At 43.5% G+C, this 21261-nt stretch overlaps 1 protein-coding gene across 1 annotated transcript in view; it reads right to left on the bottom strand.

Moving 5' to 3' along the window:
• LOC138296983 (extracellular calcium-sensing receptor-like) overlaps window positions 1-21261 on the bottom strand; it is a 121466-nt gene that overhangs the window by 66815 nt on the left and 33390 nt on the right. The gene's annotated exons all lie outside the window — the stretch shown is intronic.

Genomic DNA, 21261 nt, shown 5'->3' with positions numbered 1-21261 from the left:
GTCCATACTCTGCCCCAATGACAAATGACCTGGGAAATCAGTAGCAGAAAATAGGATCGATTTAAGGTTATCGGATTACTTCAGAGCATTGGTACACCTTTTTTTCACCTCACCCCCACCTTACCTATCTCCAAACACATTCCTCTTGTCTCTCTCTCTCTCTCTCTCTCTCTCTCTCTCCATCTCAACTCCTGTACATTTCTTTTTTCTGTTGGTCATACAAAAGATATCTAGGATGTAATTGGCCTGAAAATTCATTTTGGGATCCACTCTACATTTCCTAAATTACCTGGGTCTCGCGTTAAATACCTTGAGAATTCACCACATTATTCAATTGATTTGTTTCCCAATTTATGTTTTTGTTCATCACGTTCATCTATTCACATATGATTGTATCAACTTGTTTCATGACTTCTAGCTTGTTTCGTAGGGGCTCTAATCTTAATCAATGAATAGCCGCCATGTTATTTTTGACATTTTAGAAAGTAGTTTTTCTGTAAAGTTTAAGTTTAATAAAAAAAAATATCATCTGTAATAGTGGTGCACAATTCTAGAATTTCCATATACTAACGAAGGAAGTGACTTTTTTAATTGCCGCTGGTTGAGAAATGTATTATTTCTTTCACTGGGGTTTTTTGTAAATTGCTGCATGGCCTGGTGCTGTAGCATCAAGTGAGGGTGTTTGGCCAAAATATTGATTTTAAAATATCGGGAGACAGAAATATCTAAAATTGTATATCGTGACACACAAATATTGTGATGCAGAAAAATGTATCATTATTACGGGGCTGTCGGACTATAGCGGCTGTAGCGGTCCGACCACCACATTACGAGGTTGGCGAGCAGACCCGGCAACCTACCGTTGTCCCTGGGAGGATCACTGATCCCAACGGGTTGGTTGCGGTCCTGGTTCTAATCAGCCAGGGCAGCACTGAACTCAGCACCGCCTTGCTGAATACAGCCTTGTTCTCCGCCAGCCTTTTAGTGGCACAGAATGACTCCTCACCACGGAACTGGCAGTCGGCCAAACTCATAATCAGGCCCATTGTTAGCAAGAATTTTGTTTTTTGAGGCAGGTAGTGTTGTTGTAAATAATATTAATGTTTTTGATATAGTTTTCACTAATATAGTGGCTAAAGTATTGTTTTTTAATTGTGTGAATGTTTTAGTTTATATATTAAAAATATGTGTTTCTGTTGTATATTTTAAGGTTATTTATTGTTTTTAAAATATAGCTTGTAATTTGAAGCTATTTTGAAATTTTGATTCATTTTTAACAGTCATTTATAGCGTCATAATGGGGAGTTGGGTTTGAAGGGGGATAGGGCAGTAAGTTAATTGAGTATGAAATATTTAAGAATTATTTACAATGTATTTAATTGTATGATTGATAATTATTATTTAATTTATGTAATGCTTATTTATTTTTGTTATAAGTTATTTGTGGGCTATTAGGTATGTAGGGCTATAGGGTGATAAGTGAAGTAAGTAATTATTAATTAATAGTTACATATTAATTGTTAATTAATTATTTGATTGATTATTAGTTACGTAATTTATAGAATGCTTATTTATTTCACCCATATTTTAGTTGCAGGCTGCCAGGTTTGTAGGGATGTATGGTGGGAAGGTAATTAAGTAATAAGTCATTCATAATTTAATATTCATTTTAAATTATTTATTTAAGTGATTTTTAATTTGTAAATTTGAAATACTGATTTATTTTACAGGATGCTAAATTTGTAGGGGTATAGAGTGGGAAGTTAAGTTATATATAATTAACTGTTAATTATGACTGCTAAATTATTTATTTGAACTTTACAAATTTAACTTGTGGAATACTTATTCAATTTCATTTTAATTTAGTTGTGTGGTGTTAGGTTTGTAGAGGCTGGGGGAAGCTAATTAAATAATAATAAATTCACAATTAATCATTAGATGTGAATTCATTATTTAATTTATTGTAAATATGGAAGTTATGGTATCGTTTTATACAGCTAATAGGGGAAGAGGAAGTCAGCCCTCTTGGAGAGATGTGAAGTTAGTAGGCTCATTTTAACTTTGGAGAGTTCTGTATTGAGGATAAAGCTCATAATGTTAACCCTGGGAGGTAATAGCAAATGTCACTCCTCCGAAATCCATCGCTTTCCCTCCAGTTGCACACATTGGAGTGGGAACAGTACATTTTACACCTCCAAAATACAACACTTTCACTTCTTATGCTTTGCTTGGAGTTGGAATAGTAAATTTACCCCGTTAAAAGTCCAACACGTTCCCTACTGTTATGTATACTGGAGAGGGAATAATAAATGTCACCCTTCTGAAATCCAGTGCTTTCCCTACTGGTGCTTAGACTGGAGTAAAACTAGTACATTTAACTCCTCAGAAGTTCATTGCTTTCCCTACCCTTGCACTGGCTGGAGGAGAAATAGCAAATCTAACCCCTACAAAGTCAAACACTTTCCCTAATGTTGCATAAACTAGAGTGGAAATGGTATGTTTAATATTCTTAGACTCCAATATTTTTTAATATTGGTTAAATAGATCTTTGGCATTAATTGATTATTTTTTTATATTTTACATGAATTATTTTTATTTGTAAATTTGTTTTAATGTTTTTTTCATTTTTAATATTTTTTTTGCTGTCTACATTAATATTTTTCTTATTTAATTGTTTATATTTTTATGGTTTTATTGTGCATCTATCCTTTTTTATGTATAATATTTATACTTATTACATAATTGATAAAATAAATATTTTACATCATATATTAATTTTATCCATATTTTATATTCATTACTATATATGTATATATATATATATATATATATATATATATATATATATATATAAATATATATATATATATATCTCCAACAATTGCCAAACAATTGATTTGTTTGCACTCCAGAAGAGTTTTCTTGCCTCTGTTCAAGAAAAGTGTAAAAAGAAACCACCAACGCAATTCAACCTCTCGGTCTTGATCAAAACAAATCAATTGTTTGGCAATTGTTGGTGTTGGAGATTGTGGAGGAATGGTCCTTTCCTCACGTTTGCACCCGTGAAATCTGCGTGCCACAAGGTGGACCTTTGGATGGTGTAATATATATATATAGTCATAAAAACGTGATATGATATAAAATACATATTTTATTAATTATATTGTATATGTTCATAGTACTACATTTAAAATATATACAAATAATATAAAGTAAAGTAAATATTTGTATTGACTATATTACAAAATATATATGTGTATATAAAAACAAACACGCACACATATATAGATGTTTTTGTGTGTTTATTTGAGTATATATTTATATATAATATTAAATATTAGTGGAACATATTTACTTTTCTTAATGTTACATTTGTATTTTAAAATATTTAACATACTACTTTAAACTTTATTTATGTGAAAATAACAATATGTGTGTCTACTTTTAGATGATATTAGTGTCAGCAATATTTTGTATCTACTATTATAAGTATAGGAGAATAATATGATGGTAAATGATACATTTGACACAATACTTTTGTCAACAGTATTGTTTACCACAGTATTGTGTCAGTGATCCCAAATTACTTGGGATTAGGGTGTATTAAGAAAGGATAGTTTAAATAATCAGCCAGGGAAAGATGGCTTCTGCTGGTGCTAACTATAGTCTACGTAGGTTAAACTTCAATGGTACACCCGTAAATAATCAACAATGTCAAGAAGGATTGGCAGGAGTAAATGCATTAGCAGCTGCTACCTACATGTTTTTACTTCAACTACTTTTCTGTCTGTCTATTGGATTAATTCCCTTAATTTCATCCCATCCTTTGCTTCCTTTGTCTTCAGTTTACTTTCTAATACCTCCCTAGCTGCTAATCTTCTCCATACACTTCTCACTTTGACTTCCCTTCTGTACCCAGTCAGCTTTCATGTCCAGCTCCCTGTCTGATCAACACTGTTGACTCTACTAAGGCCCTCATCAGAAGTTCCCCACTACCTCTGAGGTGACATAACAGACTGGAGTAATTGACAATGACCGGTATCTCCCTGTGCGATAACAGGGGATATAAGTTTTTCCTCCCAGAATTAGAAATAACATGTTGACCAGGTAATACCAGGCCAAATTCCACCTGTTTTCCCCCTTCCAGGGGAGAAAATAGGCTCAAATCCCCTCCTGGCTGGAGGGCAGAGATCCTTCAGGTGGGGCAAGCTTTTCCTAAAGTAGGAGGGCCAGTTGAAGCAGCTGTTCCTCAAAGGTCTCCTAGAATAGTGTTTCACATTTTAGGAAACTGCCACCTTTTGTGTGGTGTGCCTCAGATTCTTGCTCTGTCTGTTCTTGCTGTTTGCTAGGGCCTGGAAGTTAAATGCCATTGGTAGACTGCAGCATCTATTGTACCATCCGCTACAGTGGCAGTGCACACATGGCCTCAGGCTCACCAGTGTACCCTTGTATGTAGGATGTATAGCCCACAAGGCAAGATGCATGATATTTAATAATAGGACATGGAGAAATGTAATAATAATGTTGGGATGGAAAAGTCCTCTGCATGGCACTAGATGGCCACCCCTGCCCTGAGTGCCCAACTGTACTGATGCCTGGATCCCTAATGCTGATTTTTGTTGTCAATAGCCAAACATGGATCATGCATGTACGCATGACATCGGCCTGTCTCATGGATTTGGTCTTGTTGGAAGGGGAGGGTTGCCCAATCTGCTATCCTCATAGTGGTGAAAGCCTACTGCCTTCATCAGAAGTTAAGCAACACATGCAAGTTGGTGGCAGCATACCACACAGTAATCAGTAGTACTGAACAGGTCCGTTTTAATCTGTGTCACTGGAGTGAGGCCTACTGGCTCACATGTTTTAAAGTTCTGATGCAGTGACCCTTGGTCAAAAAAATAAGTTTTTGCATGTAATGTTGTGCAGACAATGGGTGGTGGATCTGCGCTGGGTGTATGTGTGCCTGTGAGTGGCACAAAACAGGAAAAATGCAGTACTATGCAGCGGGTGCATGGTGGATGCATGTGCTGGGTGTATGTGTGCCTGTGAGGTGTACAATACATGAAGAATACAGTGCTGTGCAGTGTGTGCATGGTAAATGCATGTACTGGATGTATGTGTGCCTATGAGTTGTATAGTACACGGATGATACTGTGTTGTGCAGTGTATGTAGGTTATATATTTAAGTGCATGTGTGGATGGTACAATACATGGAGGGCCCTAAGTTCAATTTTGGGATACCCAAGTCTGCATGGTAAAACTTGGAGGGGAGATAGAAAAATCCACCTAGACAGGTTTGTGTATTGCTGCATTCCTGTGACCTGGGCGGGCCCTACACTAGAGAGGGGACAGCCAGGCTTTCCTTGCACATTTCAAAGGGTGTTCTTTTATTCAGTGAGAGGTCACAAAGAAGAGGCCTGGGCACATCTCAGGAAGGAGATGGGGCTGATAAGAGAATCATAAAGAGTGGCTGGGGCCCTGGACTAATCTTCTGATAGACATATCACTGTGGCTCACATCTAGGTCTACACTCTAGTCACTCCCATAAACTGTATTGTGTGACTATCAGCTTTAGAGTCACTCCTGCTGTGACAAACAGGAATGAACCATGTTTAACATTATAAGGCTCAATCCTGTCTTTTTCCAGAACTGGCACACAATGTGCTGCCTTGCACCAATGCAGGCACCCTTGCACCATTGTTACACCATCCTGCACAAAAACAATCCCCTGAGGAATTTTCTCTTTCCATGTATGCTGCAGAATGCAGCACACATAAAAAGAGGAAATAACGAGGAGAAATAAAGATATTTCTCCTCGTTATGCCTCACCTGGGAATGTGTAGCGGTTCTGGAGGATTTGCAGGTCTTCCTCTTAAGATAAACATGGGAATGTGTCAGAATCCATGGGTTTAACGTGGGAAGTCTCACAAACCACCCATGGAATTCCTCCCTGGGGCAAAGAAATGCAGTGCAGTGATTTACACTGCATTTATTCTGGATGTATCAAGCCACACTGGACCACACATGGTGGACCTGCGTGGCTCGATAAATCACATTTTAAGGATTGTGTAAATTGTTCACCCCATTGTGTGGCATAGAAGCGACACAACTGTTTGATAAATCTGCCTCCTCATTCATAAATGCTATAAAACACGTTGTTGAAGTAATCAAAGAGTAAGAGCAGAGAAAGAGCTGGGAAATTGTAGCAGTATTCCTGATTGAGAAGGTGGTACCACACCCGGCAACTACAATTTTTCCAGTATCTCTGGGACAGGAATCTTCAGATCCTTAAATTTTGGCCTGATCATTCGAGACTGGGTATAAGAAATTGGGTTTATAGCCAAGGTGGGTTACTAATCACCTTGAGAAATAATCACAATCCTTGGGAGGGTGAACCCTCAAAGTCTTTAAATTAACCTGAGCTCCATTCCTAGGTAGCTGTGGCACAGAGCAGGCAGGCTTCACTTCACATTTATGCAGTGCCAAAACAGTAATAAAGTCAAAATGCATCCCAATAAAAATCACAAACTGAATTACAAAAATAGAGGAAATTCCAATAAATAACATGACACCAAAACAACAAATATCCACTAAGGAGAATCGAAGATATGAATTTTGTACGTTTTAAATAAAAGTAGCACCAAAAAGCATTAAGCACCAACCACAGTCAACTAGTTGCAGTAGACTGGGACTTAGGTGTAGTTGGAGACTTACCATATTTGAGCATGGATTGGATACAGAAACCAGGTTTGACCCAGTCATGCAGCAGGACGTAGCCGAAGAGGGCTCCACGAGGTTGGATGGCCGTTGGACATGGTCCTACTGAAGCCATTGATTTTGGCTGGGAGAAATACAAATTTTGCACCCAGGCATTCCCTCTCATTGGCTGAAAACCTTTAGGCCCTGATTTATACTTTTTGGTGCAAAATTGCACTAACGACGTTTGGCACCAAAATGTTTAGCACCGGCTTGCACCATTTCTGTGCACCAGCCGGGCACCATATTTATGGAATGGTACAAGCCGGTGCAAAGGGTAGGCAAGCATAAAAAAAATGTTATTTGGGTGGGGTTGGTGGTCTGCAAGAAGGGGATTTTGCACCAAAAAATGACGTTAGGCAGGTTAGAGTAAAAAAAAAAGACTCTAACCTGCCTAGAGTCATTTTCTGATGCAAAAACATCCATACCATATGACTCCTGTCTTAGAAAAGACAGGAGACATGCCACCACCCCAATGGCCAGCATAGGGGACAAGGGTCCCCTGGGCATGGCCATTGCACCCAGTGCCATGTAGGGGGGCCCATTTCAGGGCCCCAATGGCACTTTAAAAATAAAATACTTACCTGTACTTACCTATGCTTACCTGGGATGGGGTTCCCCATCCTCCGCTGTCCCTCTGGTGTGGGAGGGGGCATCCCTGGGGAGGGCACCTGCGGGCTTATTCCATGGTGTTCCACCATAGAAATAGGCCCACAGGTCCCCTAACGCCTGCCCTTACCCAGGTGTTTTTTTACCCCCTCCTCCATAAAGATGGCGCTAAGGCCATAGTCATTTTTTGCACAGGAATGCCTACTTTGCATCTGATTGAAGCAAAGTAGGATTCCATGTCCAAAAAATGACTTTAACTCCATATATTTGGCGCTAGACAGGTCTAGCGCCAAAGTATAAATATGCAGTTACTTTTGCACTGAATTTGTATAAAACAAATGATGGAAATTCAGTGCAAAACAAGTATAAATATGCCCCTCAGTGTCTTCAAACAATCAAGATTTCTATGTTCGCATTTAGTCACATTTTTGTGCTCGAAATACTTCAGCAGGGCAAGGCTGCAAGCTGTAGCCAAAGAGAGTTCCACAAGGCCGGAGACCTTCTCGTGAGATCCCACTGAATTGGATTTGGTGATGTGGAGAAGCTTCAAGTGGGAGAAACCTGAATCTTAAACACATCTTGGGTGGGTCGGCATGGCCGGCTGGTCCTGATCCTCAGAAAGTTTTGAAGATTAAAAAGTTTCTAAGTCCCAGGTTTTCAGGGATGTTAGAATAAGTCCAGCCAGTCACAGCCAAGGATTCTAGGACCTCAGGAACAGCAATTAGGGTCAGGACTCACTCCAGCAGGGGCCAACAGCAGGTCCAGGGCAGGCCCAGTTAGAACTGGTCAGTGTGGCATTTGATGGGAAGGCCTCTTGTTTCTTGCTGTGTTCCAGTAGCTTGAAAAGGAAGTCAGCTTTATGACCCATGGAGCCCAATTCTTTGTCCTGGATTTAAGAGGGAGCAAGTGCAGTCCTTCAGGGCACCTCTCCGGCCATATACAGCAAGTTCAGTCGTCTTCTACCTCAGGTCCAGTAGCATTCTGAGAAGGGTGCAAGGGGATGCCTCATTTATACCTAGCAACAGCAGTTCCAGTCTGCCTTACTGCAAACAATCCAACAGTGCTCCTCACTCCTACAATGCAAAAAGGTGAACCCCTTCTCTCCTCTTGTGCAGAGCTTGTGGGTACATCCAAAGGTTTGGTCAGGGTAATGAGCAGCTCCTCCAATATGATAACTCAAACCTGTTCCGGGGTAACTCTCCCCCTACTAGTATTCATGCCCTACTGACTGGGAAGGCAAAAGTAGGGGCCTGGCCAAATTTTATCTGACATCTGCCTGTGACAGGAAGGCCCCTTTGAAGCATATTAAGTTCCTGGACACAGCTTGTATGGTCACTCTGTGAGAGGGACAAAAACACTTCCCCACACTCAGGCCTTTGCCTCTGCTCTGGTAGCAGTTTTCACAGCACATTCAGGGCCATTCACCAGCTGGGTGACAGTTGGAAGGTTTATGTAAATGATCCTTGTAGGAAAGTACCATCTTTTGCCATGGTTACCCCCATTTTCTGCCTGATGACAGTGTGGTTGACTGTGTTCACTGGGATCCTGCTAGCCAGGACCTCAGTGATTTTGTTCTCTCTCCTCTAAATGTTGTCACTACATACTGGTAACCCAGTATTTCAGCCAAAACTGGCATACTGGTGCCCCCTTATAAGTCCCTACTATATAGTACCTAGGTACCAGGGCATTGGGGTTCTCAGACTTTGTGAGTGCGGGGATTCCATTTTACGCGTGTACTGGACATAGGTCACTACCTACATAATGGTAACTCCAAGCATAGGCATGTTTTGCAAGCATGGTGGTATGATGCCATGCACTTTGGGGGCTCCTTAGAGGACCCCCAGTATTGCCATTTCAGCCTTCTGAAGTTTTCTAGGCAGCCCCAGCTTCTGGTACCTCTCAGACAGGTTTCTGCCCTACTGTTGCTTGAGCAGCTCAAGCCCAAGAAGGCAGAACAAAGGATTTCCTTCGGTAGAGGGCTGGTACACCCTCTTCCTTTGGAAAGAGGTGTTACAGGCTTGGGAGGGGTAGCTTCCCCAAGCCTCTGGAAATGCTTCGAAGGGCACAGATGGTGCCCTCCTTGCATAATCCAGTCTACACCAGTTTAGGGACCCCCAGTTCCCGCTCTGGCGCAAGACTGGACAAAGGAAAGGGGAGTGACCACTCCGCTGTCCATCAACACCTCACGGGTGGTGCTCAGAGCTCCTCCAGAGGGTCTCTGGGTTTTGCCATCTTGGATTCCAAGTTATCAGGGAACTCTGGGAGCATCTGAGTGGCAAGTGACAGCAGGTGATATCAGAGCCCTCCCCGATAGGTGCTTACCTGTTTAACTGACCAATCCCCCTTTCAGGGCTATTTAGGGTCTCTCTCTTGGATGGGTGTTCAGATTCGGATTGCAGGGCTCCAGCAGGAATCCTCGGCATCCTTTACTTCACCTTCTTACCAAAGACACTGCATCTGGACCCTCCAGGAACTCTACAAACTACAACAAAGAAGCAAAGACGACTTCTGCAACATTGTATCTTCAGCTCCTGCCAGCAACTGCAACTGTTTCCTGATTGTGCATCCTCAGAGGACAGCCTGTCTTCAGCCTTCACAAGAAGAACAAAGGAATCTCCCTTGGAGTGAAGGAGCCACTCCCCTGCTTCAGCAGACACCTCTGTGCATCAACGACCGGCTGTGTGGGTCCCCTCTCCAGTCGAGTTGCGTGGATCCTGCATCACGGGTGGTGGACTGAAGTGGTCCTGATGGTCCTGACGTCCAACTGTCCAACTTTGGTGGAGATAAGAGCTTGCCTCCCCACGCAAGGGAGTACCCTTGTGCACCACTGGTATTGCAGCTGCCAAGGCTGGTTGGCATCCTTCCATGAAGTTCTTCGTGCACCATGCAGCTCTGGCCCCCAGCACTCCTTCCTGTGATGCACAGCTTCCTGCGTGGTTCTCTGTCATTGTGGGACCCTTTGTGTTAGTGCTGCATGGGCCTCCTTTTGTACCTTCTTTGTCCCCATGCTGTGGGACTCCTGTGTGCGCTGCCTGGTCTTCTGAGGGCTCTCTGAGTTGCTGAGAGCCCCCTCTGACTCCTCCTCCAGGGTAGAGTCCACCTGGTCCCTCCTGGTCCCAGGCAACGCCATTTTCCGCTAACCATGAGCTTTGCGTGTGCCAAAGCTTTTTGGCAGAATCCAGCGACGCAAACCAGAGTACAATCATCCATTCGGTGTGAGACATCTTCTGCACCAACCAGGACCCCGCATCCATCTTCTTGGATGCAGTACTGAATGGAACCCCGGCGGCCGTATAAAGAACATTCCTGTGGGCCGGCGGGTGGAAACATTGTGCCTGGCCGGGACATTGACATGGAGCCGCCGCCAATGCCTCTGTGCGGCAGGTGCAGCTGCACCCGTCACCCAGATCACTGCTCTTAATCGGGCAGTGACCTGCGCGATGGGGCACTGCACAGGGGCCCCTGCACTGCCCATGCCAAGTGCATGGGCAGTGCAGGGGCCCCCAGGGGTGCCCAGGTGCACCCCTTCCGCCAGCCTTTCCCTGGCGGGGAAACCCACCAGGAAAAGGCTGGTGCTTGAGGGATCATTATTCGAGGGACAGCACCGCGCCCTGTCGGATGATGATGCCGACCATCGCCAGGCTGCCTGACGGAGGCAGCCTGGCGGTGAGTGAGGGCCGCCTATGGCGGCCCTCCATCGGTTCATTATGTGGCGGTGTGGGCCGCCATGCCGGCTGGCTGAATTTCCCGCCACCGCCGGCATGGCGTGCCACACCGCCATGTTCATAATGACCACCATAGTCTCTATGGTATTTTTGGCATTTGTGTCACTAAAATAAAGTATCTTTATTTTTGTAACACTGAGTACTTTTTTTCATGTGTGAGTACTGTGTGACAACAGTGGTATTGCATCAGCTTTGCATGTCTCCTAGATAAGCCTTGGCTGCTCGGCTACAGTTACCCCTAGAGAGTTGGCTTCTAGACACTGCCTCCATTTCACTAATAAGGTGTGCAGATGCTGAACGCTGGTCGGATCACTCACACGGAACCGGAAAAAACGAGATGCGGAGATGCGGGACTCGGAAACGCGACTTGGAAATGCCTTAGGAGCTCCTTGCGGCTCGCGGCTCCTCTTGTGGACCCCTGCGGAGGCAGCCCGTTTGACCGGGTGCGGCTTGAGGGGGGGCGAGGAGGGCGGTTGCCACTGCTCCAGTTTAGCTGCAGCTCAGCAGTTTCAGCAATTGTAGCCGCTAACGGACAGCAACGGACATCCCAGTATACCGGCACATCGGGATACCGGTGAGAGGCGCTCTCTGTCCTCCTGGCCCCCCCGCCTTGGACCAGGGGGATCTTGGGTGCTGGTTGAAGGTCGTGGGGTGCGTGGTGGTTGAGGGAGGAGGCAGGGGGCGGCAGGAGGTGGCGGCAGGTGGTGGTGGCAGTACAGGAAGGGCTGGGAACTGTTAGGTGTGGGGTGTGAGTGCTACACACCCCCCGCCGGTGGTGCCTCTTCAGCTTCCCAGTTTCTTTTTGGCCTGCCTACTACTTACCCACCTAGCTCCCCCTTTGCATTCCCTTTGCTCCCCCTTTGCTCCCCTTTTGCACCCCCCACCACACTGCAGACGGATTATCACTCCAGTACATCAGTGTTTTGGTGTTTTGGCATTTCAGGCGCACTCATGCCCCTCCACCGCCACATCACTCATCTAGTGCTGGTCAATTGTCTACAGTCTTGAGGCGTGGAGGAGAGGTGGCGTGATTATTAAGCTGCCTGGCTGACTTTATCAAGTGTTCTTAATCCTCCAGTTGGTGTGCTCGTGCCCCTCCAATGCCTCAACCATTCATTCATTGCTAGCCTAGTGCTAGTTACAACATATATGCATGGAGGAGAGGTGGCACCCTGAACACACAGCTAGACCGGGCAAATAGTCTGGTCCACCAGGAACCTATTTATTGTATTATTCAAGACTAACCCGAATAAATTCCATCACAGGTGGCTGTTCCTTCAGGGTCAGCAAGCGTTAGTAAGTAAGCTGGCATAATGCGTTCTGGCAAGCTTTGGGTCGATCCCGACGGGGGGGAGGACGAGACCTCCAAAAAGAACAAAACATTTCCATCCAGTGAACTCTCCAGTAGTATGTTCAAGCCCCTCTGGAACTTAAGGGACACAGGCCACTGAACAGAGGGAATCGAACTTGGAACCATCCTCAATGCCATCAGCAGGAAAAGTGGAGTATAAAATCACAGACTTCTTTTCCATTTAGCATTCACGCTCGTAGGAAAATAAAGTGCCAATAGATCTAGCCGATGCTGTGACCGGGATAAACTCTGATAAGGATCTCCATCTGGGAAGTCATTCTTCCACACAGCAAGAGCCTGAGAGGTTGGCCTTTGGTAAGGAGAGCTCAAAGGTTGACACCGACAGACCAGATTGTTCAGGGTCAATTCTAGACCTAGATTTCAGCTTCTGGGAGGATTCACTTCTAAGCTTTCAAGCAAGGTGGGAGCCGGATCTACCGGATTTGAGTGGGACTCCTGACCATCCCTTGATAGAACTCAGTGATACAGACTCCATTGAGGGTGACACAAGCACAGAACAAGGAAAAACCATTAATTCCCATGAAGCTAGTCAAAAGCACGAAGCAGATTTGTTGCGTACCAGCATGTCCCTTAGCCCGTCTCAGGATAGTACCCACAATTCCCAGTTCCAGTTGGATGTTCCACCAACACGTGGGGGACACTTCTGTCAACAGTGGATGTCATGGCAACCGCAATAAATCACCAGGCAGATAAGAAAGATATTCAAGTTGATTTACTTAATATCATGGCTAAATATATCGTGGGCAGTGATTCAAAACTACAAGCCCTTAATGATTTGATTCAGAGAGCCCAAAAACAGAATTATATCCAACAAGTGGCGTGTGACTGTGCGATCTCAGGGGATAATCCCCAGACCATTGTTCCCATACTAAATGATATACTAGCGGAGGCCAGAGCACAGGCCTTGGGTACAAGGGAAAGACTCCATGTTTTAGAATTTGAAGAATCAGGAAAAGGTGAAAAAGAAAATAATATCATGGAAAATTTGTCAAGAGAACCCTTTAATGTATCGCCCCTACAAGTTATGACATTTCACATGAAGGGGCCCATCAATTAGGGAACCATTGTAAGAATCCAAGTATCCTTAGAGTAATTGAGGTGAATACTCCCCATAATGCCTCACAAAGTCCAGTACACTCAAGGTCAAAAAGGGAAAAGAAGAAGCAAAGGAAAGCAAGGAAAAAAAAACAAAACTAGTTAAACAGAAAAATATATGTCAATTTTTTACACATTACAAACAGCCAGTTGTTAGTAATGTTAATACTTTGCCATCTGATATTAAGTTATCCGCAGCGGTCAAGGAATGTCCCAGTTCAGGTCTAAGTTCTCAAGGTGTTTTCGTATCTTTAGCAACAGAGGGCCAAAGACACAAGGAACAAAGCCATCTTTTTGTTCAATCAATGGCTGAGGAAAATACGGCCTAAGTGTCATATACTACCAGTAAAGCGATTAATAAAAGCCCAGTTCCCAGGGTATGCACACCAGTAAATTCTCAAATAAATACAGAGTCTAATGAAATAATAGACCACCAGCATTTAACATCAGGGGGTATCAATCAGGAACTGGTGGGAAAGGCCCAAAGACTGAATGAAAGGAGTCCATCCAGTTCCAGCACATCGTCAAAATATCTGTTGCAGCATCAATCGGATACAGGTTATAAACATTCGATCCAGAACAATGAAGCTTCCACAAATGCCTCATTGATGGCAGCGCCCACAGAGACACATAAACTACTTCTTATTCCCCATTTTAAACCAGAGGGAAATTTAGATACCCTAAATACAGGAAACATTCTTAAATTAATTGGGGAAATAAGAAGCCTATCTCACATCTCAGTGGATCTGCTCTCTGTTGAGTTTAAACCCCACCCACTTGGGAACGATCAAGAAGCCACACTCACAACATGGTCCACAGTAGGCCATGTAGATCAATTAATATGATATACTGATGTTTTTTTGTTATGGGGCATCGAATTACGTCAAATAGACCGCCCTCAATACCCAGGTCCACTGCGGGCCCCCAGGAACTGTAACAAATCAGCGTTAAGAGGGGCAACAGAGGCAGATATAATCCCTTTGGCAAAGGGAAACTTATCAGTTGTGAAGCATGATGGTGAAACAAGAATAGGCCACATATTTTGGGCCTCCAAAGAATCTCAGCCTTTTATTCTACAAAAAAATCCCTGACAGTAGTCAAAAAATCAGGAAACAGGGTGTAGTTAATCCATACGTTAAAATTTGCTCATGGAACGTCCATGGTATCCAAACACTTCGATATGATCAAGAAGTCCAAGCCTTTCTTCAGGAATATGATATCATTTTACTTCAAGAAACCTGGTGCACAGAGCTTATTGCTGTGTCTGGGTACGACACCTCATGCATTTCAGCAAGGTCTACCAGCAAACATGGCCATGAAAAAGGAGGCCTGGCGACCTTGATTTCCACGGCCCTCATATGCCATAAAATCCCAATTGATAAAGAATCAAATTGGATTCAAGCAACCAAGATCACATTAGGCAGACCACAGTTCAGCCAATTAGATCTAATCCTTATAAATGTATACATTCACCCAAAAAAAGCTCGTAAGGGGGGGAAACTGGAAACCCTGAGTGAATTTATTAAAACCATATTGAGACAATTTCAGGAGTCCATACCGATCATTAGTGGTGATTTCAATTGTAATTTATTGTCCCCAAAAGGGGGAAACGCAAAACAACAAGGGGTTTGCGCCCAAAGATATCAGCTTGAAAAACTAGGTCTAACCTTACTAAATGGAAACAGCAAAAAGGATTCACCGGCATCTCTTACCTTTGTAAGTGGGAAAAGAAGTTCAACCATCGATTACACCTTTATAAATTCCCCTGCAAAGGTATTGGTAAGGAACTTTCAAATCAAATGCAGAATGGAGAGTAATCATCTCCCACAATTATTGGAACTAGTATATAAACACGAGTTGCTACAGTCCTCGAATGATTTAATAAATCCCCCAGAGTTGTTTATCTTAAGAGATTGAAATGGTGTGAGAAGGAAACGGCATCAGTGATGAAGGAGGTATTCCAGATGGCTGTTGCCCTGGGTGAAAAAAAAACACTTGCAGATATACAACAACAGGAGTCGATCCTCAATGTAGATTGGAATAAAGACTGGGCTGTGCTATGTCGCGACCTGCTGGCAAAATTCCCAACCACCTCCAACTCTAATCTGCTGGGGCCACACCACGTACACAAAAGGGACCGTGTTAATCAACCTTGGACCAATAAAGCTTTACGCAATCAGAAATCACACATTGTGCGTCAAACCTGGAAAATGGTAAAAGCAATCCAACGAGGAAGAGAGGAAGAAAACTGTATTTTGTGGTCTCTAAAAAAAAGGATCATCTTGATTGTTGGATCACAAAAGGAACCTATCAGGAACATGCATGGTCCAAATTATCATGGGCAAGCCGACAGTCAAATAGTAAGCTCTTTTGGGGGCTGGTGAACGATTTGGTAATGGGGAAAAGCAGACATCATAATTGTGGGATATCACAAGCAGCCTGGGTGAGTCATGTCAGTAGTCTGTACGGGCTGGCAACCAAGCTGTCAAAAGGCGGAGCCAGACCTCTTCCCACAGTGATGGGGTGTGAACTATCAAGAAGTAATCAGCCACTAAATCCCCAAGTTAAGGCTGCAGCATCTTCAAGCCTGGGTAGAGGAAAATAAGTTACTCCCAAGGTTTCAAACAGACTTCAGGGCAGGCATGGGAACGTAATCAAATCTAATCGCACTCTCTTAAATCAGCCTTTGGCCGGGTTCCACAGGAAAGATTGTGGGCTAAGCTGGCTAAATGGGGCATCCCCAATACCCTACTGAGGGCTATAATGGATCTCTATACTGATATCTGGGTCCAGATTAAAATCGGAGACGGTTCAAGATTAACAAATAGAATACCTACAAAATCAGGCTTAAAGCAAAGTTGTGTTCTGGCACCAATTCTTTTTTATTTATACCTGTCAGACCTCGCTGGCATGTTAACACAAGTGAATAGTCTCCCCCCGACATTGGGTGCTGAGAAAATTGGGTGCTTACAATATGCAGACGGCATCGTTCTGCTGAGCCATACTCCCCAAGGACTGCAACAAATCCTATCAGCGCTCAACATCTTCATGGCCGAGCAAGGCCAGGAAATGAATCTAGACAAAACTAAACTGATAAGGTTCCTAGGGGCAAATTATAAACAATTCAATTGGTACCTGGCAGATAAAAAAGTGGAGTTGGTGCAGTCGTACAAATATTTAGGTGTTCACCTTGAACCAAGCCTGAAATGGAAACGCCAATTACAGTCGATTAAGGGAAAGGCCAATTCATTAACATATAGCTTTAACCTGCTCAAAAAGAATCTGGACTGCTCAAACTGGTCCCATTTATTAAAAAATATGTCGGCTCAGCTGCTTCCAGCCATCTCCTATGGGTCAGAAATATTGAAAGGCCGTGAGATCATGACTCTGAACACCAGTCAGATAAAACATATAAGGCCGTTTTTAACATTCCGAAAAGTGCCTCCCCGGCGCAGGTCAGACTGGAGATGGGCCTAAAAAATCAAAGTTTCCAGCAACAGGGCGCCTTCCTTAAATCATCGTGGAGGTTACGTGGGGCAGAGGATTCCTCCATTCTCTACTCCTGCTGGCAAGACGTGCAGGCGCAGCAGATTGGTAAAGTGAAAGGAACATGAGGAAGCTACCTAACCCAGGTTATTATTAGCCTGGGAATGGAAGAAGCTTGGATATGTAATATTGGGAAGGCTGAATTTAACAGATTAGTAAATAAGATGGTTTGCTTACTTTCGCTTATCACAGACAAAGCCATCCTGGCCAAAAGACGGCATGCCTGGGCCGTCCTGGGGTCCTATTCGCAATTGTCCCCACAGGGTACTTGGCCGACCACTTTTCTGTTCACATCAAACATCAATTCCTGTTATACCGTATGGGTTTCTTTGCCACTAAAGAAGATCGCCCTTCCTGGAAAGGCCAGTACATCGATCAAAATTGCCTCCCATAAGAAACTGAATGAAGCAGACTTGGGAAACCTGCTGTAGGTTAGTTCTCGAAGGTTGACCTTATAAGTTTATTCTGGTTAGAAATGTTTTTAGCTATCAATATCTTTAAAAAATGTATTTTATTTTAAATAGTGTTATTTTTACTGCGTAATGTGTTTGTTTTATATTGCAATGGTTTTTATTAATCGAGCAATACATTTAAATCTTGAATCACTAATAAGGGATAACTGGATCTAGCATAAGCTGTAAGTACCACTACAAACCAAGCCAGCCTCCTACAATCCTTTTGGAATTTCAGGCAGAGAAAATGTAACTTTCTAAAAGTTACTTTTTAAAAATATTTATCAGAAACCTGACTTCACCATTAATTTGGGCATTTAATAAATACTAAAAAAAGTTCATGAATCATGTTTGTAGCTGTCCTGTACATCATGAGAGCAGAATTAATATTTAATATTGCTTACCAGTGTTTCTCTATGGGCAAGTCAGCCTTCCAACAGTGAAAATAGCTTTAGTGTGCTAGTCACTCTCAGGACATAATAACTGTCAGAACCCTGCCCAGAGGTCAACAGAGCTAGCAGGGGTTACTGGGCCCAACTATGAGAGTTGAGGCCTTTTGCTGCTTTTAGGCCTGACCTACTATGAATTCTGAGCAACTGGGCCAAGTATCCCTTCAGCACTTGACCTACAGGGTTAGCATTGTCAGAGTAGTCCAAGGTTACCTCAGGGGTGAGATGTGGATAGGGGGAGTGACACATGCTCACAACTCAAAATGCACGCAGCCACAGCAATAAATCAATGTCCACCCAAATACCCACTGTTATGAAAAAAGAGAAGTATTTTGTTTCAATGGTTGCCAACATAAATGAAATATACAACATCACTAACAAGTACACAATACCCCCTGAGGTTGGGGCTCTAGTGTTTCCCTTAGGGTTCTGTGTCAAAGTTCCTCCTCATTGTAGTGATAGTGGTTGCTCCCCATTCAATGTTGGCAACATCCAGGGCATGCCCCACTAGAAGTCCAAGTCTCAAGAGTCCACTCCAACTCTGTTCTAAAGTCAAAAGATGTGCTATCTAGGCAGCAGGTTCCCCCAGGGCCGACTGACGAGAATTCAGTTTTACCTGCAGGCTCAAAGGGTTTGGAGTTCCTGAGTGCACCCCCTCTGTGGTAAAAAGATTAGTAGCAGCTGGTCTAGGTGAGGTCACTTCACACAGCCCAAGTAGCATCGGACAGGCTGTACTTGCTGATCCTCAATCTCTTTCACAGGTGGTCATGCTCAGACGGCGACGGGAAGTCCCTTGCAGCTCTTCCCTGGAGGTAAGGCTTTTCAGTCTCTTCTACAATGGGAAAAGGATGACAAGAAGTTTCCGGCGCTGATCCCTTGTTAGGGGGTAGTGGCGCAGTTCCCATGGCAGTCTTACTCTTATGACGATGCTCTGGGAGAACACACACTTCTGGCTGTGTGCAATGATCTCCTCTGGCATACTGGATCACTGTGTCCCTACTGTATACAGGTACCAGCTCGCTCAGTACTGTAGGTATCTGCACAGCAGCCCCTCCTGGCACACAGGGTAGCAGATCCTCAGCTGCACACGTGCTCCAGCCCAATTAACACAGCATTTCATAAAGTTCATATGCGGCAGCCCCTCTTGGCTAACTGTGTCGCTGATTCTTAATTGCATACAGGCTCTGGCCCAAACAGTACAGCATTCACCATGGCTCACTTCACACCAGCCCTCTCCTAGCATATGAAGTCACCAAGGGCCTTATTACGAGTGTGGTAGTCCACGGATTGCCACACTTGAGGTGTCAGTCAGACCGCCACAACTTTGGTGGTCTAACCGCCACATTACGACCCTGGCAGTGGGACAACCAGGGGCCCGCTATGCTCTCTGAGAACATGGTTCCCCATGGCATGACAGTTGTTTGAGCTGTACTCATCCAGGGCGGTGCTGAACTCAGCCGCCCGGCTGATTACAACTCCCTTTACTGCCAGCCTTTAAATGGTGGTCTGACTGCCATGAAAAGGCTGGCAGTAAGGATGTGCTGGAGGCCAAAGAAGGGGCCATGCACTGCCCATGCTCATGGCATGGCCAGTGCAGGGGCCACTCCTGCCTAGCACCCTCAGAATGTGCACTGTCTGCTTTTCAGACAGTGCAAATTCCAAGGGTACTGGTCGGCCTCATCTGTGGGGTGCATTGTTGCCAATGGACTGACTGGTGGGAATGCTCTATTACAATGTTCCTGCCGGTTAATCCGGTGGGAACATTGTGATGGGGTAAACGCCACTGGTATGATGATGGCATCCTCCCAGTAGCATTGGCGGTCAGCTGGTTTGACTGCCAGTGTTGTAATGAGGCCCTAACTTTGTATTGCACACCGACAATGATGCGATCAGTGCATCGGCTTGGTAGAGGGCAGGAAAAGGTGCTCTAGGTTCCAGAGCATGTAGCCTTGGATTTCCTGTATGATGTACCCTCGTCCAGCAGAGATACTAGCAAGTCTTGGCCCCAATACCTGGTCAAAGGCAGAAGTCTTGCAGAACTTCCCCTCCTCACACATCCTTATGTTTCTGTTGAGTTTCCGCGGACAAGTCGTATCGATTGGCTAAATGTTGTACGGTCACATATCTGCTGAAACATGCTGAATACGCCTGTTGTGTTAGTTACCTTAAACTCTTTGAATGTGTATTGGCCTTTATCCTACTGGTTTGAATAAGAGGGTTTCTGGATACCTGAAGTATGAGTGACTGCAAAAGTGTAGTGTCCTAGTAATGTACCCAGAGATAACATGCACAGGTTGAATCCAGGCTGAACTGTCAAAGCCTCTTGGGTTCTAATTGGTTGTACACCTTCAAGGCAGTGCCTGTGCATGGATAATATAAGAATGTAAAGAGTAGTGGAGAGGTGACCGGCTGAGCTGATGTTTTCAGTAAGTGAGGAGATTTGCCCTAAAACCTGCTCTGGCAGATAGGGTGGAAAGTCATAGTTTCACTTGGAAATATGGACCCTCTGGGCCCCAATGGCCGGATGGACCAGTGAGCTCCTTTCCAGAAATGTTCTTAGCCTCCAATGAATTCTACATCCCTCTGAAGTAGAAAGGGTGTGATGAAAATTGTGACCTTCTGAACTCCTGTTTTGCAGTAAATAGTAGACTTTGCACAGATCAACCCAAAGAATTCATATATATATATATATTTTTATTTATTCGGTCTAAAATTAGACCATTAAAATACATAAAAACGACCATACATAAAAAATGGAACGGATATCATGACCATCACAAAAAAAAAAATAGAATTAATACACTCCTTATCTAACAGGATAAATGTTAAATGATACTCCTAAATTGGTGCCTCCTTGCTTAATGGATACCATTTACCAAGACAATAAAAAAAAAAAACGAATTGTATACTAAATCTTTTCTAATATTGCCTATAAAAACTTCAGAATGCCATATATTTTGATCTAGATATACATAAATTTACATATTTTAAAAAGAGACTGTTCTTATATAGATTATTCATAAAAAAAATAGTTCATAATACTTCATAAAATACTTCATGCTGCGACAATTATAGACCAAACATTGAAAGGGTACCATAGAGTAAAACTAATTTCTCAAATAAATTATTCATAGGAGTAAAATCTTATTATTTGCAAAGTGCTATGTGCTACGGTGCTATAAATCAATTAGGTAAAAAATCCGATAAAAAACACAAACAAGAATAAAACCTAATATCTTTGAAGTTAATCCATAGAT

Source organism: Pleurodeles waltl, chromosome 5 (assembly GCF_031143425.1).
Source record: "Pleurodeles waltl isolate 20211129_DDA chromosome 5, aPleWal1.hap1.20221129, whole genome shotgun sequence".
Classification (NCBI taxonomy): domain Eukaryota; kingdom Metazoa; phylum Chordata; class Amphibia; order Caudata; family Salamandridae; genus Pleurodeles; species Pleurodeles waltl.
Note: the sequence above shows the minus strand (reverse complement) of the source record. Positions and strands in the feature narration are given on the sequence as shown.